Raw genomic sequence first — 27555 nt, 5'->3', positions numbered from 1 at the left:
TAGCATGGAGTTTTCCACATGGAAGCTGCTTAAGTTACTGCAAAGCCCCATAACACAGCTCTGCGCTTGCAATTACCGCATGTTAAGTTAACACAGTTTAGTAAAAGGGCCCCAAAGTAAGCAGTTTTAGATTTTGTCAAAATATCTACCCTCAGAGAGAACTGTTGAAAATTTTGTGGGTGCGTTCTCCCTGCATAGTTTTGCTTTGATTATAGTAAGACTACTTGTCACTTCCGTAACACTAGTTGACATAGAAGTGCTGTACAAATATACATAAGGAATAGTACCTTCTATGTAGAGTTTCTAACCTGATAAATCTGTTGTAAATTCTGCTTACACCCCCCCCCCCCCATATTTATTTATTTTTTTTAATTTAAAGCCTTTATATACCCTCTTCTTGACAAAGCCATTCAAGATGGTGGACAAGTATAAAAATTAATAACATATAAACATACAGAATAATTCTGAATAAGGACTTCCCACATATCCAGTTTTAAACTGTTTTGCCTAGAAACAAAGTTTCACATCCTTTCTAAAAGTAAGAATAAATGTATTGGACTGTAGTTAATCTGGTAGACCATTTTTCTATTCTGCAGCCACTGAAAGCCTTCCTCGTCCATGTCTGTTTCCCTAATACAAACGTATCAGGAACCCTCAACAGGTTCCTCTGAGAGTAGAATAAAGTGGGAGCGTAAACCTGTATCTAGGGGCTTAATAATGGTGGTATCTTTAAATATTAAAAAAAAAAAAAATACTTTGCAGGATAGAGCTGCTCTGGATTATTTATTCATTTGTTGGGAATTATTCACTGCTTTTATGAACAGATTTACCCCAGGCAGAGATTATGCTTTGTTCCTTGATAGTTTAGCCCTTCCTCACTGACCATTGAAGATTTGGACCTATTGAATGCTCCAATTGATCCCAGGGAATTAACTTATGTTATTAGAACATTGCTACTAGGAAATCTCCAGATTCAGATTACCTTCCTCTGGAGTTTTATAAGATCATGTGACCTACAGTTTCCCCCTCTTTATTAGCTAAATATGAGGAAGCTCAGATTAAAGGATTTTTTCCTTTGGCTATACAAACATCTATAGTAGTCACTATTCCTAAACCAGGTCGAGACCCTTGTCTTACAAGTTCATACTGACCAATCTTGCTTCTTAATGTCGATATGAAATTGTATTCTAAATTTTGGGCTAATAGGTTAATTGATAATATTCCCATGCTCATTGCACCCCCATCAAGTTGATTTTGTTAAAGGATGTAACGCTGTAGCCAATGTGCACTGTTTGCTTTGTGCTTTGGATGCAGTGCGGCGCAGTGCTTTAGAAGCTATTCTAGTTAGCTTTGATATTGAAAAGCTGTTGATACAGTCTCTTGGTCTTATTTTTGAGAAGTTTTATGTCACTTTGGCTTTCGGGGGCCAATTTTATATGGAACTAAACTTATATTCTTCACCTACGGCTTCCATTTTTGTTAATGGGGTCCTGTCTTCCCCTTTTCTAGTGGAGAGGGGGTAATAGTCAAAGCTACCCTTTCTCTCCCACTTTTTGTTTTGTGTATTGAACCTTTAGCTTTGAAGTGGCTGCAGGATGGGGAGATTTGTGGGATTCCAATGGACTTGGCAACAGTGAAGCCGGCTTTATTTGCCGATGATCCTTTGGCGATGTTTACTGCTCCTTGAACCTCCCTTCCTCTGGCACTTTGTCTTTGCAGTGATTTGTCTCTCTTTCAGGCCTTTGGATTATTGCCAATATGCTGGAGGCGCTGTATTTGGCAGAGGGACTTGAGGACTGCTGTCCTGGTGTCTTTCCACTTCATTGGGCGAGTGATAAGTTAAAATATCTAAGCTTGCAAATTCCACATCAACTCACCAACTTGTCCACCTATACTATTTCAGCACTATTAAAAAAGATGCAGGAACATTGTAGGAGATGACAGGCATCACTAGTTTCCTTGTGGGGCTGAGTCCAACTTAAGATGATTATTTTGCCAAAATGGCTTTATTCGTGACAACTTTTGTCATAATTTTGCATCCTCATGATCTTGCTATTGAGATAAATTGTATGTAAATTTTATGGAGGAAGGAAGAACCTAGAATGGGTCTTAGAATGTTGACATTGTTGAAGCAAGATGAGGACTTGGGTCTTCCTGATCTCAAGGCATACTGCACAGCTATACAGTTGTGCTACATTAGAGATTGCTTTTTAGTTCTGATTTTTGTGATGTATATATGGAGCAGGCCATTGGTGATGCTTAGTCCAAGCCAGGGTGTGATGTCTCCCATGAGTTTTCAAGCATCATTTGCTTATAAAACTTTTGTGTTGGGCATGGGCACTGCTTTGTAAATGCTTTGGCCTGCATTCTCACTGTACTAGATATTTACCCATTATAAGCAATGTTGATTTTTCCCTGGGCCTAAATAATTCTTGTTTTCAAAGGTGGTATAATAATGGACTCAAGATGGTGGGTCATATGGTAGAAGAAGATGAATCTATATTGTTAACATATGATGCTGTGAAAACCACTTATGCTTTATTACCCCAGGACTGGTATGCTTGTCTTCATCTTTGTCATTATGTGCACTCTTTAGTAACTGATTATGGTGTTAATTTTAAGATTCCATGTTTGAGGGGTGCTGGTGTTTACCAGCAGTAAGGTTTGGTAGGGAGGGGAGATATTATGAATGACTGAAATGCCCTAGAGGTGCAGTGAATTGTTCATCAATGGTCACAGGATTTTGGAGCCTACAATATAGGCTATTTGCGTAGCAATTTACATAGTGTCTCTTTACTGGTGGAAAGCGCTCAACTTCAAGAACTTCACTATAAGTTTCTCTTGTGTATGTATATTCATCCGTTAGGAGCCAAGAAAATGGGACTCTCTAATGGCACCTGTGTCAAGTGTGGGTCAAAAGATACTTCATATAAACATTGCATTTGGGATTACCCTTTGATTTGGGGTTTTTTAGCTTGCATTCTGGACACATTTGAGCAGGACTTATAATCACAACTGGGATTCTACAGCATTGCATAGTGCCTGGATGTATGGGTTGATATTGTGGATAGTGTTAGTTTCAGTGACTTTTTTGCACAAGTCATGTTTGATTGCGAAGCACTGCATTCTTCTGCAATGGATTCATCCAGAACCACCATCTTTGCTTCAGTGATACAATCAGATGCACGAACCTTTGTGGATGGAGAAGCTTTCTGTGTCCAACAGGGCCGACCAGCTAAGTGGCGCTTTCTTTGGATCTGATCTCCTTATTTGAATAATGACTTAGATGTTCACATTCTTCTTTCACCTTCTTTTCTGTATTACTTACATTTCATGTTCTCATTTCAATAAAATATATTTAAACATAAATATAAAAAAACTAAATCTTAAATATACTCTAGTCACTCATTAGCAAACCAGTGTAGCTGAGACAGTAATTGAGTCACACTAGATAGCTCCTTACTTTTGGTCAAAAGTCTGGCTATTGCGTTTTGTGCTACTTAAAGCTTTCACACTATTTTTCCAGGAAGACCTACATATTATGTATTACAGTAATCCAAATAAAAAATAACTACCTGAATCATAGTTCTAAACAGGTCTGCATTAAGATATGGCCTTTAATTTCCTGATAACCTGTAGCTTAAAATATACTTGTCTGATTACTTGTGCTAACTGTCAAGAGGAGCAGAAATTCTAGACCTAGATCTTAGTGGAGCGCATGATCTGGTGCAGGAGGCAATGATGCTGGGGCCACTTGATAACAGTGATCATAATATGATCAGATTTGATATCGGCTTTGGAGCAAGTACACACAGGAAATCCAATACGTTAGCATTTAACTTTCAAAAAGGAGACTATGATAAAATGAGAAGAATGGTGAAGAAAAGCTTAGAAGAGCAGCTGCAAAGGTCAAAAATTTACATTGGGCATGGATGCTGTTCAAAAATAACACCCTGGAAGCCCTGGCCAAATATGTTCTATGCATTAAAAAGGAGGAAGGACGGCCAAACGACAGCCAGCATGGTTAAAAAGTGCGGTGAAAGAAGCTATTAGAGCTAAAAGAAAATCCAACAGAAAATGAAAGAAGGAACTGACTGAAAATAATAAGAAACAGCATAAGGAATGGCAAGTCAAATGCAAAGCACTGATAATGAAGGCAAAGAGGGACTTTGGAAAAATAAAAGATTGCGTTGTAGGCAAAAACACATAGTAAAATTTTTTTTAGGCATATTAAAATCAAGAAGTTAGCAAAAGAATCTGCTGGATCACTAGATAACCAAGAGGTTAAAAGGGGCAATCAAGGAAGACGAAACCATAGCGGAGAGATTAAATGAATTCTTTGCTTCATTCATCACCGAGGAAGATTTGGGAGAGATACTGGTTCCAAAAATGGTATTCAAAGCTGGCAAGTCAGAGAAACTGAATTAAATCTCTATAAACCTGGAGGATGTAATGGTGCAATTTGACAAATTGAAGAGTAGCAAATCGCCTGGACTGGATGGTATTCATCCTAGAGACCTCCTGGCTTTTGTCATTATATTCCAACTACTGGAATTGCTGTCAAAGCCCACTCCAGCCTATCCGAATCTTTCATGCCATTTGCAGGATACAGAACATATAAAGAGGAATCCAATAAAATTTATATGGAAATATAGTGTTTGATTTTAACAAAATATTTCTAAAAAGCAAGGAAAAGACCTCAAAACGCCCGACCGCTTACTTTCAGTTTTCAGCAGCTTTAACTGGGGGCGTGGTGTTCATCACTGGTCATAAAAACCTTGCTTGGAAAGAATTATTTTAACTTTTAATTTATTTCCAAATAGATTTTAACAATTTTGCTCTTTTACAAGAAAATATTTTAAATATATTGACAATATCAATGCTAACTTCAAATTTTCTTTGGTTCATAAAAACCTTCACTGATTCTCATGAAGTGCTCTAAAGCAGCTTACAAAGATAAAGTCGAGCACTTATCTGTTGCCCGACGGTGGCCCCATCCGTTTCGCTTGTGGGCTTTTTCAAGGGCTGTGCTTCGACAGGGAAAGCATTGAGAAATTTTTTTTTCTCTCTCTTGATCTGACCATAATTTAGTGTTGCTTTGAACCATTCATTTTCTAATTAGAGATCCTCTGTATTCATCCCATGCCTTTTTGAATTTCACCACCGTTTTTTCCTCCACCAGCTGCCTCGGGAGGGCATTCCAGGCATCAACCACTCTGTGAAAAAAACTTTACGATATTACTCCTAAGTCTACCACCCCGCAACCTCAAATCATGTCCTCTAGTTTTACCGTCGGGGCTTTTTTTGAGGGGAGTACTGAGTACCGGCACCTTTTCCATTGTCTGCTAAAATTGACCCATGTTCCCCAAGTTTTAATGAAAGATCTCAGGCTCTACACACCAATTCTGCCTTGTCATGGATTCTGTGACTGGGTACGGCCTGGCTATTGTGGGGTGGGTCTCTCAGTGATCACCCCATGCCTGAAGAGTGGCCTGGCATTCGAGTATCGACACCTTTTTTGCTAGAAAAAAACGCACTGTTTACCATTAAACACTGGCTGAAGTTTTCTGTGCAAAAAACGTTTCTGTTATTACTCCTAAGTCTACCAGCAACCTCAGTTCATGTCCCCTAGTTTTACCATTAAACACTGGCTGAAGTTTTCTGTGCAAAAATCTATTTTATAGAGCTTATATAGCCTTTTCCACTGGGCCTTATGCCACTAGCTTTCCAAAACTCGCATTGACAGGATTTTTTTTCTCATGATACGTGAGTCATGGGATTGTGTATCATTGTGTTTTGTTTTTACATAGGGTATGATGTGATACCTTTTGTATGCTAACGTCAGTGACTATCTTTTGGATGTTTTCTAAGTTCTGAATTTGTGCAAATTGATCTCATGCAATGTAGCATGAACTGAATGCAGCTCAGCTTGTTTAGTAAGACAGGTTTAAAAATACTATCCATATCTGCTGCTCTATGTTGCACTGTGATGGTACAAATAATACCTCATGGTCATGCCTATTTATTTAAATGAACTTGTGACCTGCCTATTTGCCTAGATTTAAGACAAGGTTCGTACAGCATACATAATTATATACTGTTACAAACTTGTTATCCAATCACAATAACAGATGATATGCATTTAAATTCACAAGACATGTTGACCCGTATTCTACATAGTATTGGCTAAATGTGTGCTAATTCTACTATTACAAGAGACCTGAAAGAATTGAGCACCCCAACTAAATAGCATCTAGCTCTGATAACCTCTGTTGCTTGCCGTTCTGAAAGCAAAACACAAAAATCCAGTTTAGCAATACTTGATCGCTCTGTGGTCTTCATAGTTTGTCATGTCTTATTCATTTCCTAAAAACTAAGCTGGTTTTGTAGAATGATAAAAAGTTGAATCTTAGGGTTTCATAATTACACTTCCCTTGTTGCCGATATCTATTTTGGAAGTAAGGATTGCCCTGTTTGTGGTTTTTTTTTTTTTTTTTTCATCGTACTTTGACTGAGTTTCAGCAGTGTAAAAAAAAAACAGCTTTTCTGGGATTATTTCTGTGCTTGAATAAGGAGATCTGAGAAAGATAAATAGACACACCCCAAATTATAAAACTGTGTGATAAATTTTACAATATGGTAAGGAACACTTGACAAATTCCACTCCTACATCACAGACCCCTGGAGAAAATCAAAACACAGTGCACTTCAAAATAATAAAGTATGATGCTCCACACCCACGAGATACTCTGTGAGGAGATTATACTTTCTCCTAAGTCACCACTGGATGTGCTTGTAGTAACAGGATACTTGGAGAATCATTATTGTAAACATCTTAGCTTAATTTGTTTAGTACTTTTCTAATTAGATTTCAATAAAAGTCAACTTTGAACTTATTAAGCATTTGAAACAAAAGCAGCTTGATGTTGGAGTCAACAAGCACCAAAGGTCAGAGAAAATAGAAGAGCTATGTGAACAAAAAAAACGGGTCAAGAGTAAACCCAAGACTCCTAACAGAGAAGTCAATAAATCTAAATGCATACATAAACTCAAGTACACCATTGTCCATTTTAGTAGACTCCCTCTGGACCACCTTCATCCTATTTATATCATTTTGAAGGATAGAATAGATGCTGAATTAACTGTTAGTACAGGCCTTGACAAATTTTAATTAAATCTAGGAGCTAGTCCAAAAACTTAGGAGCCAGTGTCTAAGACCTTTCTCACTTCTCCTTTCCTACCCTTCTAACATTATCTCCAGTGGTGGAACCCCCTCCCAGATTAGCAGTAGCTCTTAGAAATTGAGGGGGCACTTTTACGAAGGCACCTATGCACGTCCAATGCATGCCAAATTGGCTCTACCGCCCACCTACTACATTCCCCGGGCGGTAATTCCATTTTTAATGCACGGCCAAAACACGTGACAGAAAATATTTTCTACCGCATGGTGCTTACCTGGTGGTAATCAACAGCTGACGCGCATTGAAAGCTTACCGCCTGGTTAGCATGTGAGACCTTACCGCTAAGTCAGTGGGTGGCGGTAAGGTCTCAGGCGGAAAATGGACTAGCACTGGTTTTAATTTTGCTTCACATCCATTTTCCAGCACAAAAAAAATGCCCTTTTTCTAGGCACTTTGAGTAAATGGACCAGCGCGCATCCAAAACACTTGTCTACACCAGCTCAGGCCACTTTTATGCGTGCCTTAGTAAAAGGGCCCCTGACTTACTAAGAATTTTCCTATTTTGTGCATGTGGGCAAAAGCTTTAGTAAATCAGTTTGTTAAGGTGCCTCTGATAATCAGTTGGAAGGTCAGTAGTCTTTCTTCCCAAAGTCTGCTGTAAGTTGTGTGATAGCACCCTCTAGATAGGTGAAACAAAGTGGCAAGTGCCTCTTTGTTTCACCTATCACGATAGCCTGGGTCGCCATCACTTTCTTTCTCATACACCATTCCTACAGTCTTCACCCAGTCTATTTGTGTCTCTGTCACACGCCTTTTCCCACAACCTTCACCTGTTTCTCTCTGGCTCTTGCCTCATTATTCACAGCACTGCCTCAAACCGCTTCTCTTGGTCCTGCACAACAATCAGGCTTTGCATATACTTGAGTCACATGGTGCAGAAAGTGCGCCCTTTCAAGTCCCTCAAACCCCCCCCCCCCCCCCTTGCACTTCACAACTCAAGTATATGCAGAGCCCGATTGCTATGCAGGGCTAAGAGAGGCAGTTTTGTGGAAGGGGGAAAAAATCTTATGGGAGGGGGGGTATGAAATTCTAGGTGCCAGGATGAAGTTTCTAGGCACCTTGGTGACCTGGTGCCCAGGATTTGTCAAGTCTTCTGTTAGTATATCTCACCACATATTTATAATTACACCACAGAATTTGGCATTTAAATATCAGCTATTTCTTAAAATACTGAAACGTTCACATCTCAAATTTCAGTGTAAATGAATGACATTTCAGAAGTTTTTTTTTTAAAGTAATAGCAGTCAGAGAATTCTAATGTAAAAGGAGAAATGATTCCAATTATGTGGACCCGCAATGGAAGTATTGCAAAAAAAAAACTTTCTCTTTCTCAGTTAATGTTTTAACTGGGGCTTTGTAAGTTCATTTTATATATGTTTTATGATGCAAGCCGCTTAGGTTTAAGGAGGCTAGAAATATTTAACTAAATAAGGATAGCTGTCTAACCTTCCAGTCAGATATAGTAACTATGGTTGTTCAGCCTTTTGTAGCTAGTATAAAATTTGTTAATTTTCCCCATAGTTGATCATGTTGATTCACTAATAACTAGAATTTATTATTGGATTGCAGTATATCGTGACTGACAAAAACTAGAGTAAGGACGCTTCAACTGGTCCAAAATACTTCAGTAAAGTATGAAGATTTGCAGCCCCATTTGGACAGGTCATAGAATTAGGAATTGAGACGTGCAGATCAGTGCATCTCACGTTTCACCAGTATTTTAGAACAGAATCTGCCTTTGTAGAGCCTGTTCTGAAATACAACAGAAATAACATTTATGCACCAAGTGCAAGCAGCATAAACATCCATTATAGAAAAATAAGCATGTATAATATCGATGGTTTCAAAGCCAGCATTTAACTGTTATGTTGTGCAATGGCAACATAACAGATTACGTGCCGGCACATAACTGGATATCTTTGTGACCTTAGAAACATAAACAGCTATTATCCCGATGCTGTCACAGTGACTGGTTTCCCTTGCCAGTTTGGCATTTCGGGGAGAATAAAAACCACTAGGGGATTAAGGGAGCAACCCCGTAATCCCTCCAGTGGAGTGTTACCGCAATAGTAGCAGTTTACCAAATCTTAAACCTGATTGGTAGCAGGTATAACCAAGGAGTTACACTGAGAACAGGACACACATGGCAATCAAAAACTTAAACCAATTAGCTTTCTCTCTCTTTCCCTCTCTTCCACATAGCCGTCATCTCAATTCACCCAAAGCAAGCAAACCTATGAGCTGCTCTATTCACATTGTTGTTCTTTATTGTTGATAGCATTTTATTTGATCTCACTTATATGTTCAAACTGTTCAGCTTGTGCAGCCTATGAATGTACACAGTGAAGTATTGGTTTCATCGAGGCCCCCTCAAACTGGCTCCAGGGCCCCCAGTTTGGCTGGTGGGGGTCCCCAATCCCCACCAGCTAAGGCATTTGTCCCGCTCTGGTCTTACATTGCTGGCGCCCTGTCCTGTTTCTCAGCGCCATGCACGCTCATTTTCATGCGCATGAACGGCGCTGAAAGCAGGACAGGGCACCAGGCAATATAAGAGCAGTGCGGGACAAACCGCTTTAGCCAAGGTACCATCCAGCAACGGTGGGGGGAGGGGGGAGCGGCGGCAGAAGCAGTACCTTCCACTGGCGACAGCGAGGCAGAAGCAGTGGCGGGGGGACAGAGGTGGCGGCAGGAAGGAGGCGGGCCAAAATACCGCCCCCCCCCCCCCACCTTGTGCTCTAGCCCCCCTCCCGTCAAAGTCTGTCTATACCCCTGCATCAATTAGAGTAGTAATTTAGTTCTAAATTGTAAATCATTGTGTCATTTGGGAGGGGGCTGGTTGTAGGGACTCCTGTATTCGTGCAGAGATGTTGTTCACCTAAAGGGCCACCAAAACAGACAGACATGTTATGAGAATCAGGTGCTTAACAATCAGACTTACTGTTTATAACTACTTGTTTTTTTTTTAAACATTAATTAGGTTGAAATCTGGGAGCATTTATTTGTTTTTTTTGCTACTATTTCACAGGGGCATATTGAATAATGAGGGAAGGGCTTCCTTCATGCAAAAGTTCTGTCCAGATTCAGTCTAAATGTGCCAACATTGTCCAGCTCAACATACTATTAGCCGCCAAGTTCATACAAAGTTCATTATGTTCAGTGGAAAATAAATCTGTTGGCTCTGGCTGCTATGTGAATATTCCATCACTGTTTCATTATTGCTGCCAATTATACATATTAAGGGCATTTGCTTTAAACTTTGTTATAATTCATTTATTCAGACCTTACATGCACATGGTTTTGCTTTTTAAACCCAAAGGTGAATCCTGCATTCTATGCAAATTTATCTCATGCATATTCATTTGTGGATTTCCTGAGACCCTGACTGGCTAGATGTGTCCCGATGACTGGATTGAGAACCCGTGCTGTAGACAATCTGATCTCCAGCTTTTTAGTCATAATATGAAAGTATGAGAACTGTACAAATCACGAAAGGAAACTTTAGAAAATGTAGAGCTGCCCCCCCCCCCCCCCCCCAAACATAAAATTAACATTCCTCTTTTCTATTTTATCATTTGAATGCCGGATCCAAATATCCTGCTTCACCGCACTCAAAGGCAATTTTCAGAAGTCATTTATCCCGTGCTGTAGACAATCTGATCTCCAGCTTTTTAGTCAATACATGAAAGTATGTAAAGCGTAGTCATAAAAAGTGATATCTTTTCTAATATTTACTTTTAGATTATATAATGATCTAAAGATCGACAGAGTAGAGACAGTCTCCTGAATTGTAAAGGGTTTGAACTAGAAGCCCTAGGACAATATAAGATATGCTGGTTCAGACCAAAGTATGTCAAATTCAGTATCTCATTTCTTACAGTGGCCAGATAATTAGGAAGTATCTATCAGACCCAAAAGCATAGATCCATTTTTTGTTGTTCAGTCCTGGTTGCTTTCCAGTCTGGCAAGGTAATTCTGAACTTCTTGACAGACTGCTCATGATCTAGCAATTATGGATATTTTTCTGTCATATGCAAATCTGATTACCTCACTTTTTGCTCCCTTTTCCAGGTCACAACATGTGATGAAGGACAGTTTAAATCTGTTTCCAACCTAATTCAAACCTAATTTTTGAAACACGTGACTATAATCATGGCTACTACAGCTGCCCCAGCACAGATTCTTAATGCTTTAACAGAGCAGATATAGCATTTTCATGCAGGACAGATATGGGACTCTGAGCTCCACATAGTTCCTAAACACTTGGAACTGCTTGGTACACATAATCCTACAGTATACCATTCCTAATTCTGCTCCTTCCCCTTGTTTCTCCTCTACTTCCATCTTTAGTTTTCCCCTGTCGCTTACTCCCATATTCTTTAGATGCTGGCGTCTCACCCTCTCCCTTTCCCCCCAGTCCTGGTCCCCCCTCCCCCATAATAAAGAAGTTTCATCAGAGGAGGTGGGATGCGACTGAGAGAAGGCCTTGGATCCAACCAGAAGCCACCTGCTTGAATCGCTGTGGCTTGTCAATCGCCTGAGAAAAGAGGATCTGGAAGAGTACAGGAGAGGGAGAGATGCTGGGGAAAGGGAGGGGTAGGATGCCAGTATTTCTGGCCACAGCTTTGGGGCCAGAAAAAACAGCATCCTGGCCAGCAGGCTTAGCCGTCCAGATTGCAGACCCCACAGTATGCCATGTGAGTAACCCTGACCTAAGTGGTGGCAAGGGGGATTATCTGACAGAAGAGTTCCTTTTATCTGACCACCTCAATGGGCAGACTGGATAGACCATTCCAGTTTTGTTTACTGTCATTTACTATCTTACTGTGTCTCAGTCTGTTTCTGCACATTCTTTCTCTCTGTCACTTTCATTATCTCCTGGTGAAGTATTTTCTATTTTCAGTGGTGAAATTCATTGGGCAAGGTGGGTGTCTGCTTCATTCACTCGCTGCGGCTACCTTCTTATGTGATTTCAGAAGATTATCCACTGTTTTCTTGTCATCAAGCAGATGAAGCCATTACGTATGGGTTGTGTCCATCAACCAGCAGGGGGAGATAGAGAGCACTCAACTTTTCACAGTGCCTCATGGCCAGCTAGCTCCACTGCCTCTTCAGTATTCTCTATCTCCCCAAGTAGGGTGGCTGCAGCTTCTTCGAGCTCCATCAAAATCTGCCTGGGGGTGGCTTCTGGCTTGCCAGTTGTTAGCCGGGGTGTAGAGGCTATAGCAGCTTCACTTTGAAGGCACATAGGTCAGCCCTTTCCCTGCCTTACCCATGCCCCGTGGATGTGGACATATTAGCTTGCTTTTCCCTGTCCTTTCCCACTCAGTGGATGCAGGCACATTGGTTCGCCTTTCCCTGCCTTTCCCATTTATCTGAGCCTCCGGAGTGTTTTTATTTACCTCTTTTGCCTCTGCTTTCCTCACAGCGTTAAAAAAAAATAAATAAATAAAGTCGCGTCGCGCTTTAGCGCAGCGATCTTGGAAAAGAGGTTTTTTTTTTTCTTGAGATTCTTCTGCAGGACTGGAGCTGTGATACTCGGTCTAGTGAGGTAAGAGTGTTTTCTGACTCCTCCGGGGTGGGCCCGCGATCGGGACGTTTTTGGCGTGAACCGCCGTTTTTGAATTTACCGCCGTTTTCGGCGATGGCTGCGGAGACTGTAAAGCACTGTTCTAAATGTGGCAAGCGCAAATCAGCAGTGGGGCTCTGTAATTCGTGCTGTACAGACGGTAGAGCCGGCCCGAGCATGGCGAGCGGGGATCTTTTGCGCTCTGAGCTGGCAGCGGACGCCATTTTGGATTTTCCACATGGTGCGGCCTCCGTTGTGACGGAGAGCCCTGAATCCGGGGGGGGGGGGGGGGAGAGGGGTTCCTCCGAGTGAGGTTAATAATAGAGCTGAAGCCCTGGGCAGGATCCGGCGGGCAGGGAGCGGTTTCTCCCTGATTTTGTTTTAATGCTGCATAGGGCATACATGCTTAAGAGCTCTTCCACAGGGATCTTCAGACCCTCTGCCTGCTCCCCCCGGTGGATCCTTGGCTTTTGGAGTTGGCTTTGCCTGTTTCTTATCCTCCTGATAAACGCAGAAGGGCTAATTCCCCTTCTGAGTGTGGCACACCCCCCTTTCCCCCCCCCCCCCCCCCCCCCCCCCCCCCCCCCCCCCCCCCCTCCCCCCCACCCCCCCACCCCCTTATCTGAAGTGGCTCCGCGGATGGAGTCGGCCTTGTCTTTTTTGGCTGACGCCCTTTATGATATGGTCAGAGCTTCGGCTAAACAAATGGCTGTAGCAGTGGCGGCTCACCGCACTCTTTGGCTACGACATTGGGCAGCGGACATGGCCTCTAAGCAAAGGTTGGTGAAGTTGCCCTTTCAAGGCCTTCTCCTGTTTGGTGAGGAGCTGGAAAACATTGTTAAAGGCCTGGGGATTCAAACCTCGCACTTGCCGAAGATAGGCCGAAGCCTTCCTCTAAGGGTCAGTCGGCTCTGCTCCTCTTACAGACCTCGCTTCCGTGAAGCTAGAAGGTACTGTCCGGGGGCGTGCGTGCTGGGTTCACTTCGCGTGCCCAGCTTTCAGCAAGAGAACTCCTTTCGCTCAGACAAACGTTCCGCAGCTGCCGGTTCAAGGCCTGGAGTCAGGGGCGACCATGTCAATGATGGTGCGCCGGCCCCCTCCTCGTTTCCTGTCATCGGAGGAAGACTTTCCTCATTTTTTCGAGGAGCCTGGGCCAAAATCTCCGCAGATCAGTGGGTCTTGGACTGATCAGAGACGGATACCGAATAGAATTCGATGCCCGGTGAGAGACGTGTTTGTGGAGTCCGATGCGGTTCTGCCGCCAAACGGGCGGCGGGTAGAGGAGGACTTTGCACAGTCTGTGCCAGATAGGGGCTGTGAAGCCCGGTGCCTCACCGCCGAACAAGGTCTAGGCCGCTACTCCATTTACTTTGTGGTGCCACAAAAAGGCGGGTCTTTTCGCCCGATCCTGGACTTAAAGAGCTAAACAAGTCCTTAAGAGTGCGGCATTTTCACATGGAAACCCTGCGCTCCGTCATTGCGGCGGTACAGCCAGGAGAGTTTCTCACGCTCTCTGGACCTGAAAGAAGCTTACTTGCACATATCAATTTGGCCCCGCACCAGAAGTTTCTGCGGTTTGCGGTGTTGGGAAAACATTCAGTTTCGGGCTTTGCCTTTTGGCCTCTCCACAGCTCCCGAACCTTCCCAAGGTAATGGTGGTAGGTAGCTGCCTTTCTCAGGCGAGAAGGTATCAGGGTTCACCCGTACCTAGACAACTGGCTCATCAGAGCAGACTAAGAAAAAGAGAGTCATCTATCTACAGCCAGAGTGGTTTCAGTCCTTCAATCTTGGGCTGGTTGTGTCAATATGGCCAAAAGTTACCTGACCCCCCGAAATCTCCTATAATATTTGGGGGCCAGGTGCGACACAGCCTCGGGCTATAGTGTTTCTTCCCTGAGCAAAGGCGTGCAAGCTTCAGAATCAGGTCCGTCTGCTCCTGAGGATGCCCCGCCCGCGAGCTTGGGACATTGTCCAGCTGTTGAGATCGATGACGGCCACCTTGGAAGTGGTGCCATGAGCGACAGCGCACCTGAGACCTCTACAGTATCTCTACTTCAACGAGGTCTCCAGTATCTCAGGATTATCAGTGCAGACTTTCTTGGCTCCGCGGCCCGCCTCGTATGGAGTGATTGCCTCTCGGACAGGCTACTCAAATAAGGTAATTTCCAATCTCCTGCAGGCCCGTAAGTGCTCCACTTCCGTGGCTTATGCCAGGATTTGGCGCCAGTTTGAAGTCTGGTGTGTTTCAAGAGCGCTTTCTCCGTTGCGGGCTCATGTCTCGCCAATTCTGGACATTTTGCAGGATGGTGTACACAAGGCTTGGCCTAAAATTCCCTGCGGGTGCAAGTGGCAGCATTGGCATCATGCGGGGCAAGGTTTGAAGGCGTGTCCTTGGCTGGCTCATCCAGATGTTGCACGGTTTCTTAGAGGGGTGTGCTTCGGCTCCGTCCTCTCGTGTGGGCATTTTGTCCAGCTTGGAACCTGGGGTTAGTATTGAAGGCCCTTCAGGGGGCTCCTTTGAACCGCTTCGCGCTGCTTCAGAGAAGATTTGACACTGAAGGCCGTCTTTTTAGTGGCCATTACCTCGGGCGAGATGGGTGTCAGAGCTCCAGGCGCTGTCCTGTAGAGACCCTTTTCTGCAATTCTCAGAGTCAGGGGTCACGGTTCGGACCGGCCTTCCTTCATGCCTAAGGTGGTTTCAAGCGTTTCACCTAACTAGCCTGATTTTCTCCCTCCTTGTTGAGGACGAGTTTCCGATTCATTTGGGCAGTTGCACCTTTGGATGTGCGCAGGACTCTGTTGCAGTATCTGCGATTTACAAATTCTTCAGGACCTCTGATCTCTTTTTGTGTTGTTTGCAGGTCCTCACAGAGGGTCAGCGTCTAAAGCCACTATTGTCCATTGGCTCAAAGAAGCTATCTTTTCAGCATATCTGCTGTCTGGCCGGGCTCCGCCTGAAGCCTTTAAGGCACATTCCACAAGAGCGATTTCTCTTCCGGGGCGGAAACTGGAGCACATCTCTTCATGAGATTTGCAGTGCTGCACATGGGCTTCTAAGCTCTCTTTTGCCCGACCATTACAGGCTGGATGTGGCTGCCAGGAGGGATACATGTTTTGGAGCACAGGTGCTAGCGCGTGGTGTGGCTTGGTTTTTTTTTTGTTACATTTGTACCCCACACTTTTCCCACTCATGGCAGGCCTATGCGGTAGGCAAGGAGGGTTAAGTGACTTGCCCAGAGTCACAAGGAGTTGCCTGTGCCCGAATCGAACTCCGTTCCTCAGTTCCCCAGGACCAAAGTCCACCACCCTAACCACTAGGCCACTCCTCCACTCGTTCCCACCTAGTTAGGAATTGTTTTGTTACATCCCTACGTAATGGCTTCATCTGCTTGATGACAAGCAATGGGAAATTCGGTTCTTTACCATGATAATTTTCTTTCCTTTAGTCATAGCAGATGAAGCCATGAGCCCTCCTGTATGATTGTCTGTATTGCAGTGGATTCTGATTTTAGGTGCTGTTCTTGTTTGCTGAAGTTATATTCCTTCCTTGGGGAGTCGGAAAACAGTCTTCAGGATTCTTGTTACAGTTATAGGAGGATGAGTTCATTTCTCCAGTTCATGTTTGGGAGGATGAGTTTATTCCCTCCAGGAGATTGCAAGTATTCCCCTCCGTTTAAACAAAGTGGAGGACGAGTTTATTCCCTCCTTTTTTGGAGTTTATGCCCTTGTTAAGGGGCCATCGTTCGCTGTGAGGAAAGTTCATGTTATTCCCATTGCGGTTTGCCATACTGCTTTGGAAGCTTCAGATACTGAAGAGGCAGTGGAGCTAGCTGGCCATGAGGCACTGTGAAAAGTTGAGTGCTCTCTATCTCCCCCGCTGATTGATGGACACAACCCATATGTAATGGCTTCATCTGCTATGACTAAAGGAAAGAAAATTATGGTAAAAACCTAATTTTCCCATCTAGAGATTGTAGGAAAAATAATTTCCTATTAATCAGTACAGTCAGTCTGTCAGGATAGTGTGTACTTGCATTGAAACCATTTTGAATTGATCTTTCCGCTTGCACACTGTTTCAGCACAGCAGTCAGAAAAGATAATTACTTTCCAGTTTTTATATGTTGCGTGTCTAGGGTTTTTTTTTTTCACTCATAAGTAATATGCATCTTTGTCCCTGAACCTTAAAAGACAAGAATTATAGCTCATGCTGCATTGCCTTGCTCAGGCCTCAGTCTTCTTTCCTGTGGGCTCGCTCTAACTTGTATTCAGAAGCACTGAGTCTGTTGGAATGTATGCCTACATAATATTTTGAATACATTCTCTTATATGTGACCATCTCTTGGAAACAGTGACTAAATCTCAGATCCAAAATGTTGAGAATGGCCAGTTTTTACATGTTTGAACTGTAACTTTAAAAAAATTTTCACATAAAAGGATGGGGTTTGGACTGTTGTATTATAGATTGTTTGCTCTAACATAATTAATTAAATCCTCATTTTTTTGGTTTCTGGAGGTGTTAGTCACCTTTCCCCAGAGATGGTCATATATTGGAGGTCCAATAGTATAAATACCTGCAGTTGCCTCTGGTGTGTAGGTCGAAGTAGTCAAGCCTTTAATGGAAAGAACAATGAGTGGCTAATTAAGAGTGCAGTGAAGAATCTGATTCAGACTTCATAACTACATAATTCCTTGTTTAGAGAAGTTTACTTATTGATATAGAATTGACCAGTTTGGCTTTTTCCAGCATACACATTCCCAGTATATGGAAGAACACTACAGAACCTATGATGGCCTGTGATATAATTTTATACACTGATGCCCCTCAGAGTCAGCTCTGCTAAGAGACTCCCCTTTTATGTATCCGTGAGCTAATACTTAGAACATCTCATTCTCACTGGATATTTTCTTAAAGCTAGTTACTGTATATTGTAGGTAGAGCAATCTAGTCAGCAGTTTTTAAAGCTGCACTATCAGGAAAAAGTTTGGGCTGTAAGAAGAATGTGCCCTCTTTACACATAGTGTACAGTCTTTAAGAGGAATGCACATTATATCAGTGAATAGTATTTTGTCTCAAATGACAGTCCACCCCTAATATTCAGCGGCATTATGCAGTTAAGTGCCGCTGAATATCCAGGGACAACCTGCTGAGCAGGGTTTAAGCAGGCAGGCGCTTATCCCGCCCACTTAAACCCCATTGAATATCGAACCTCTTATTTTTTTTTTTTTTGTTCTGTTTTGTAAGAGAGCCATAAAGCAGTCTAAAATTTTTCGGAAGCCTATTTTTCTAAGATGAAGATGAGATTTACTGTTTCTGTTTGCGTGTTATATTGTCCTTTGGCTGAGAATTTTCTTAGCAGATGTGATGACTAGAAATAATTTTGACAGTTCTCATGTATTTCCATTTGAATAAAGTTGCCCAAGGTGCTCTCTTATTTTTGACATTTAAATGGAATTCTCAAATGTCCCACCAACAGACAGTGGGGGAGTAAGAAGGTCTCAGATGGATAGGCTAACATGAGGTCTGAGTTTAATGTGAGACTGCTGAAGTCTTGTGCTTTATCATTGGACTTAAGCTGAGAAAAATCTGTGGTATTCTGTATTTTCCTCTTTCATAGCAGCAGCAATTTGAATGGTTAGTTTTGTAATACGAGGGTCATCCAGAGATCTCTGGTTCTTATATTGACTAAATATGGTTAAAGTCTGTAGGAATGTGAAAGATAAACACTGATATATGTAATTTATTCACATGTATAAAACAAACACTAGTGTGGTTGAAATCATTTTCGACGTACAAATTCAGCTGTGTCACTAAGGCTTCTTTTACAAAGCCATACTAGCAATTCCTGCATGGTAAAGGAGAAGAAGCCCATAAGACTTGAATGGGCTTTCTCTCATTTACCACGCAGGAATTGCTGTAACGGCTTTGTCAAAGAAGCTCTAAGTCATAAAACAAATCAGATTTTTTTTTAGTTCTTACCTGATTGTCTATGGAAGCATGAGAACAAATTTGGAAATTATCACTGTAGGTGCTGATTAATTTTGAGTTTATTAAATTCCTAATTGCAACATCAAAATATATATATTTTTTGTTACATTTGTACCCCGCACTTTCCCACATGGCAGGCTCAATGCGGCTTACATGGGGCAATAGAGGGTTAAGTGACTTGCCCAGAGTCACAAGGAGCTCTCCTGTGCTTGAGTGGGAATCGAACACTCATATCTTTGACAAGATAAATGAAATAATCGTACCAGCCTTCTAAACAACAAGCAAAAAAGCCATTTCGCGAAAAATGAAATGGGCCCTAGGAAGGCTATCATCTAAGCGATTTCTCCTCTCTCTACCCTGCCCTCCCCTCCATGTCTAGCGATTCTCCCATCCAATCCATGTCCCGTGACTCTCGTCTAAGCGATTTTTCCCTATCTCCCTACCCTCCCATGTCCAGCCATTCTCCTCTCCCCCTCCCCTCCCATCCCATCCATGTCCAGCCATTCTCCTCTCCCCTCCATGTCCGAGCCATTTCTCCCCACTACCATCCCATCCATGTCCAGCCATTCTCCACCTCCCTCCCCTCCATGTCCAGCCATTCTCACTGGATATTTTCTTAAAGCTCAGCTCGCATCGCCTAGAGCCTTCCCTTTCCTTCCCTCAGGTCGCAGTGGCGGCAGGCTCGGTTCGCGTCGCCTCCAGCCTTCCCTTTCCTTCCCTCTGTGTCCCGCCCTCCTCTGACATCATTTTGTTTTTCCGCGAGGGCAGGACACTGAGAAGGAAGGGAACACTGGAGGCGAGCTGACATAAGCTCATTTGCATGCTGTTACGAACCCAGGCAGCCAGCCATCCAGGGAGGCAGATTGCTAAGGATGTAAAAAGAATCGAAGCGGTGCAAAGAAAAGCTACGAGAATGGTATGGGATTTGCGTTACAAAACGTATGAGGAGAGACTTGCTGACCTGAACATGTATACCCTGGAGGAAAAGAGAAACAGGGGTGATATGATACAGACGTTCAAATATTTGAAAGGTATTAATCCGCAAATGAACCTTTTCCAGAGATACGAAGGCGGTAGAACGAGAGGACATGAAATGAGATTGAAGGGGGGCAGACTCAAGAAAAATGTCAGGAAGTATTTCTTCACGTAGAGAGTGGTGGATGCTTGGAATGCCCTCCCACGGGAGGTGGTGGAGAGGAAAACGGTAACGGAATTCAAACATGCGTGGGATAAACATAAAGGAATCCTGTTCAGAAGGAAAAGATCCTCAGGAGCTTAACCGAGATTGGATAGCAGAGCCGGTAGTGGGAGGCGGGGCTGGAGATTAGGCGGCGGGGATAGTGTGGGGCAGACTTATACGGTCTGAGCCAGAGCCAGGGGTGGGAGGTGGGACGGAGGTTGGGAGGCAGGTATAGCGCTGGGCAGACTATACGGTCTGTGCCAGAGCTGGTGGTGGGGAGGCGGGGATAAGTGCTGGCAGACTTATACGGTCTGTGCCCTGAAGAGCACAGGTACAAATCAAAGTAGGGTATACACAAAAGTAGCACACATGAGTTGTCTTGTTGGGCAGACTGGATGAACTGTGCAGGTCTTTTCTGCTGTCATCTACTATGTTACTATGACCAATTATTATATAGAGATAGGTGAACAAAATAAACTTGCGAATTAAGCATAAATGTTACTGTCTACATAGTCCACAAGAATATGGGGAATCTGAATATTTAAACCCAGGAACAAGAGTTCAAGGAAGCAACTTAAGAAAACCAACTTTTGCGAAATAAAAGGGTCTGTTTACTAACATGCACCAATAGGTGCCTTTGCCACTATTGGAAGCCATGGTAAATAGTGTGCGTTAAGACATGTTGGGAGTTAGAAAACTTAACAACTTAAATATCCCTGTCAACCCCTAGCCCAGTCAGTCAGGGACTCCACAGTATTGCAGGACCTGGCACAGCTGTCTCCTAGAGTCCAGGAAATTTTAAGCCTGAAGGCTCAAAGAAATCATATTTGACATTTTCAAAATGTACCAGACCTTCACAGAAGTAATAAAGAAAGAAATATATCAGTTTTCAGGAATTCTCATTTCTTAATTAAATTATAACCACGTTTTCCAAATAGTTCAAAGCAGCTAATAGATTTCAGCATAAAATAGCATTAACATAAAAGTGAGAAGCAAAAGACCTTTGTACTCTTAAAACAACTTTATTGAAAAGTGTCCAGTGACATCAACAGCTTCTCACAACAATGCAAACAATGGCAACAAGAATCAGACTCGACAGACTGTGTTTTGGCAGTGATGCCTGCCTCAGGAGTCTTATATTCCCAAACTGATTGCACTTGTAAAGAGCAGCTGTATGTAATAATGCAATCACCAATTGACAGTAAAGCAGCATGTCTGTGTTTGTGCTGGCAGCACTAATTAAAAAAAAAAAGTAGGCTTTATTTGTGTGCAGGCAGCACAGTTAAAATTACTTAAGCAGATTATCTTTTCTTTGCAACAAGGTAAGTTAAATTTACTCAAGTCACGGCTTCTGTACTGTGAGTTTCTTTGTCTCCGGCTTTGCTTCAGCACCGGGTTCTTTTGCTATGGCTAGACGCTGCATGGGAAAACTTTCTAGCTTGAGTGATTTGTTGCTCTTCAACAGTTTGATTCAATTTCTGAAGGACCTTCACTTTCTGGATTTTTCCCTCCAGATTCATTTTTGTTGAACCACTGATTTTCAGTGATGACTGCCTTCCGCTTATTAGAGTCACTTTTCTGTTGTCATTTAGATATTTTATTTACCTTGGTACGTGTGGCATATTTGTTTTTTTTTCGCTGAGTAGTGAATCTGTTGGCTAATCCTTTTTGGGAGCATGATACGCCATTGTTTTCCAATGTTGCAAGCAAATTGTCAGTCATCCAGTTCACCACTTTATGTCCAACTTTAGCCCACTGAGTTTATTTATGATCCTCCTATAAAGGATTATCAAAGGCCTTACTGAAATCCAAATAGACTACATCCAGTACATATCCACTATCCAGTTCTCTGGTCATCTAGTCAAAGAAATCGATCTGGGGTGACATGGTTTCACCAAAGGAAAATCGTGCCAAACAGATCTGATTGATTTCTTTCACTGGGGTACCAGAGAATTGGATAGTGGGCATTGGCAGGATGTAGTCATCATTTCTAGAAAAGGTTTGTTTGTATATTAATACCTTTCAAATATTTGAATGCCAGTATCATATCACCCTGTCTCTCCTTTCCTCCAGGGTATACATCTTCAGGTCATCAAGCCTCTCCTCAAGTTCTTGTGGCACAAACCCCATACTATTTTCGTTTCTTTTACTGGTTTTGGCTGCAACTGTCACATTGCCTTACAGCACAACAGGTTTTTGCTCAGCTACACTTATCAGTTATCCTACTCTGTTCCTCTTCTGCACTATCCAGATTCCTTCACTTGTGCTTCAGCCAATGTTGGTCATCTGCTCCAGCCAGCTGTGGGTTATAGCGATACCAGCTAACTCCTTTCACAACAGTTCCAACCTGTCCTATGGGCACAATGGCTTTGCTTTTAATAATACGTTTACCCCCCTAATTCTGTAAGTCGCCAACAATTGTGCATGCAATTTAATTAGCAAGCTAGTTAGCACCAATAATTTGCTTTTTAACAAGCTATTATTGGCAATAATTAAATTGAATTGAATTGTACACACAATTTGAAAAAGGGTCATGGGCAGAACGGGGACATTCCTAAAATTAACAGGTGTTGTTATGGAATAACAAGGATACATTTGCACCATGTTTCATTAGGTGCAACTGGCCATGCCTGAATTTGGGCATGATTCTATAAACCATGCCTAATTTTAGTGCGGCTTATGGAACAGCACTTTTTTGGCACCTGATATAGAATCTTGCCCTTACTGCATTTTCACCCGTTCTTTGATATCCATATTTTACCACCTCCTTGGCTTTATTATTCCTTTCAACTCTGTGGTGTCTTGCATATCCTCCTTTTTGGAGCAAGTTGTTTTTACTATAAATGACATTCTTGAGTTCTTTCACACTGTGCTCTAGGTTTGTGCTATTTTTTTTTATTCACTTTCTCAGCCGTATTGGTTCCTACTGATTTTATCTTGGTTCGCCCAGACATCTTCATCCTTGAGATACCTTTTGTCTTTAAGATTTCATAGCTGATCTCATATTCTCCTCATAAATTGGCATGCCTTTCTTTGCTTCAAAAAAAAGACCTGGAGATATTCCCATAACTTGGGATTGCTCATAGATATATTATTGCTTGTATCATTGATGCAGTTTTTCCTATCGCTATTTATGTCTCAGACTTTGTTTTTTGTTGGTTCTTTTTTAAGAAGTCCTTAAAACATTCCATAGGCGTAGCACTAGGAGCAATATTTTGATGCTCCAGGATTATTCTCCCATTCCTATGCTCTCCTTTCCTTAGGTTCGTGTGGTCTGTTTAGATTCTGGGGCAGTTCATTTTCTATTCTCTTCCCCTTCGCCAGCTTTCTTGTAAATTGTAGGACTCTTCGGAATATTCATAGCTTTCAGCATCCAACTCTTGTTATAGGTTTCCTGCAATACCTCTAGCATTAGAAGGATATTTAATTCCTTTTTTGCATCTGTGTTGAAATGACTCCTTTACTGGGATACTTGATTTAAATCTACAATCTCTACGGTGTAGCTTTTTTCTTTTGTGCTCGGGACTGCTCGTTCATAGAACTACACGAAGGGCAGGCAGCTGTAGGGCAAAGACTTTTCTGCTCTCATTACCTCTCCCTCCTCCCTTTGCTTATCTCTTGGGCAGCCTTTGCTGACAATAGCACTTTGCTCTCATGTCTTCTGCACAAGAGGACCCTGCAGCTGTGGAATACTAGCGAAAACTGTCAGGACCGACAGCTCCAGACCTCTCGTTAAATTTTCAACAGTAAAGGTAAGGGGTTGCTTCTGTGCTTCAGGTCGGAAAACGGCTGGGAATTGCTTTATATGCACATTTGTATAGTAATTAGCTCATTATAATAGCTTTACATTCCGTTTTTGTTAGCTGCTACCGTGATAGGAAAAGAGCTTGGAGAACCCTTTTGTGTATGTCTCGTTTTACTCCTTGCTAAACCGGCTAGAACTGGTATAAAAACCACATTGCTGGCGTGTTAGGTTTAATGCATCTGGGCCTTTGTTTGGTTCCATTCTCTTTCCGTACAGGATTCTTTTATGTTTATCCTATGCATTTTTTAATTCTATTACCGTTTTCATCTCCACCACCTCAGAGGGCATTCCAGGTCTCTGCCACACCCTCTCTGTGAAAAAGTACTTCCTAATGTTATTCCTGAGTCAGCCCCCCTGTAACCTTAATTCATATCCTCTAGTTCTACCGCCTTCCAGTCTCTGGAAAAGTATAGAGTAATACCTTTCAAATATTTGAATGTCTGTATCATACCACCCCTATCTCTCTTTTCCTCCAGAGCATGCACCTTTAGGTTCTAAAATCTCTCCTCATATGTTTTGTGGTGCAAACTCCTACATCAGCATGCAACTATGGAATGCACTACCAAATGCCATAAAAACAATGCATGACCTGGCAGCCTTCCGGAAATTACTAAAGACCAACCTGTTCAAAAAGACATACCATAATGAGCCTTCATAAATGACCTGACATCAAAACTCTACCAGAACCAGACAAAATCGAACTCTCTATACCTGTTTGCTTCAATCAATTTGTCACTAATGAACTTTAATGCTCCAGCCGTTCCTCTTCCAGTGCTGCCCCAGGCCCCTTCAGCTCCAGCCATCCCTCCCTCCAGCACTGCCACTTGCCCCTTCAGCGCTGCTCTCCCCCTCAGTTCCAGCCCTCTCTTTCTCCTTCCCTCCAGCACTGCCCTCCTCTCTTCCCCCGCACAGGTCCAGCATTTTGTTTTTGCTGCGAAGATCATCCCCTACAGGCCTGCTCTGGAGCCTTCCCTCCTCTGCCAGCTCCCACCTTCTGATGTAACTTCCTGTTTTGCAAAACAGGAAGTTACATCAGAAGGCGGGAGTTAGCAGAGGAGGAAAGGCCCCAGAGCAGTCCTGTGGGGAATCTTCTTCATGGCTTCATAAGTTAGAAAGGCAGGAAAGAAAGGAAGAGATGCCAGACCGGCTGTAATCAGTTTTTCTTACTGTGGGAACAAGGCTTTTTACTGCTCTCGTGGGATGGTAAAATGTTTTGCTCCCGCATCCACGGTAAGGGCTCCTTTTACTAAGGCATGCTAGTGGATTTAGTTCACGCTAAGATGCCCATTATATTCCTGTGGGCGTCTTAGTGTTTAGTGCGCGCTAAATCCACAAGTACACCTTAGTAAAAGGGGCCCTAAATGTAATTTTTTTTTTTTTTTACCGCAGATGTACCACAGGTCCCTGTCTCCATGTCATTCTGTAATACAAACCAAACACTAGGGTAATCTGGAAGGCACAGTAGTTCAACCCAGAATAGTATTAGAATGAGTATGTTGTGCTTACAAGAAGGTATAGTATAATCTACACAGAGTGCTTGTTACATCCCTTAAGCGCTTAAGGGATGTAACAAGCACTCTGTGTAGATGTGGAGAAAAAACATGACTTTCAATAAACTATTTTGAAATGTTCTTTCAATAATGGAGAACACAGAACAGTGATGCTGTCTTTTTTTTTTTTAATATAAATCAGTTGGCGGCAAGGACACATTAATATTCCTCTTTGATTTTTGTATTTAATTCCTGAGGCAATCAGTAGTTAAAGCTATTGAACTATTGTAATCTTTACCCTGTCTCATGAACCGAAGTAAATATAGGTTAGGCTGTTCTTTCTTACTTTAGAATCCAATGCAGGCATCACACGGATGCTTATAAAACACAGGGATTTTTTTGAGGGGGTACTTGGGGGTATTGAGTACTGGCACCTTTTCCATTGTCTGCTGAAATTGAGCCATGGTCCCCAAGTTTTAATGAAAGAGCTCAGGCTCTACACAACAATTCTGCCTTATAGATTCTGTGACTGGTTGCAGGGGGACTGGCTGTTGTGGGGTGTGTCCATTAGTGATCACCCCATCCCGAAGGGTGGCCTGGCATTTGAGTCACTGGCACCTTTTTCGCTAGAAAAAATGCACTGGTAAAACATAAATAGAGCATTAATAGCTGAAGAACACCGGGTGGACACCTTTAAATAACTGTCTTTTATAGTCATTATGTAAAACTCTACATGCTTTAAAATAAAGGTCTAAATGCAAGAAATAAAGAGAGAAAGGAATAAGCCCAAACCAAGAAGCAATAAATCCAAGAAATATGCAGAATATATAATTCAAAGTGGTATTTATCAGATTTGCTTAACGTTATGATTAAAGTTAGGCAAGTTTTGTGTTTTGTTATATAAAAGGGCCGGCCAGTCTCATAACCTGCATTGCTTGACATTGTTTTTCTGTTTACCTGCAGCTACACAGTCACCAGAATACCAATTTGTTTGACTTTATTCCTTAGCTGGAAACATGTCTCTTCAGAAGAGAAAAACAAACCTTTATTTAATGCATCACTTAAAAGATGATGGTCAACTGTTAACGTAGTTTCTAAGTTACAGTAAATCAGTGCCCTCTATGAAACGGGATACTAGCCTGGAGTGAGGTGAGGAATGAGAATAACATTTGTGTGGGCTAGAATTATTCAGCCCTTCTTATGATGCTTTTGCTCCTGTATACTTAATTGAGTCGAACAGAGTGGAAATAAAGAAAAGCTGCAAGAATGGTAAGGGATTTGCGTTACAAGACGTATGAGGAGAGACTTGATGACCTGAACATGTATACTCTGGAAGAAAGGAGAAACAGGGGTGATATGATACAGACGTTCAAATGTTTGAAAAGTATTAATCCGCAAACGAACCTTTTCCAGAGATGCGAAGGAGGTAGAACGAGAGGACATGAAATGAGATTGAAGGGGGGCAGACTCAAGAAAATGTCAGGAAGTATTTTTTCACGGAGAGAGTAGTGGATGCTTGGAATGCCCTCCCGCGGGAGGTGGTGGAAATGAAAACGATAACAGAATTCAAGCACGCGTGGGATAAACATAAAGAAATCCTGTTCAGAAGGAATGGATCCTAAGGAGCTTAGCCGAGATTGGGTGACAGAGCCAGGATTTCTTCCCATAGCCAGAAAAAGGCCAATTTCCGGCATTAATGTCCATGCGCTAAAGTTGCTGAAAAATTAAGATTTTTTTTTTTAGCATGTGATATACACACACAGAGTACAAAATTATGTAGGACACCTTAGCGCGTCCTATGGTAAGCCCTTAAAGTTACAGTAAGTATGTTCTAACACTTGCCACAGCTTAGTAAAAGGCATGCATCAAAGGCAGTTTGTGTTTGGTGACATTTATTTATTTATTTGTTATTTGACCTCTCTGCCATCCTATGGGATAATCAGGTTGTAGTAAGTTGGCAAACTTCATCTAATCACATAAGAGGCCATTTATGTAAGGACAGAGCTTTGTGATGACAGATGAATGATTAATGTGGGAGGAGAAGGTTAAGGAAGAATCTATAAGTACTCCGAGCACTTTGCTTCAGATTTCACTGCAAATGATGTATCCAATTTCACTTTTATTAAGGTTGGTATGTGAACTCCAGGATTCCAGTAACTAGTGAGGTAATTAAATTCGCAGATGACACAAAGTTATCCAGGGTCGTCTCGTCGCGGGAGGAGTGAAAGATTACAAGAGGACCTCGTGAGACTGGGGGATTGGGCGTCCAAATGGCAGATGAAGTTC

Source organism: Microcaecilia unicolor, chromosome 3 (assembly GCF_901765095.1).
Source record: "Microcaecilia unicolor chromosome 3, aMicUni1.1, whole genome shotgun sequence".
NCBI lineage: Eukaryota > Metazoa > Chordata > Amphibia > Gymnophiona > Siphonopidae > Microcaecilia > Microcaecilia unicolor.
The sequence above is the reverse complement of the archived record's forward strand: the minus strand, read 5'-3'. Positions refer to the sequence as shown.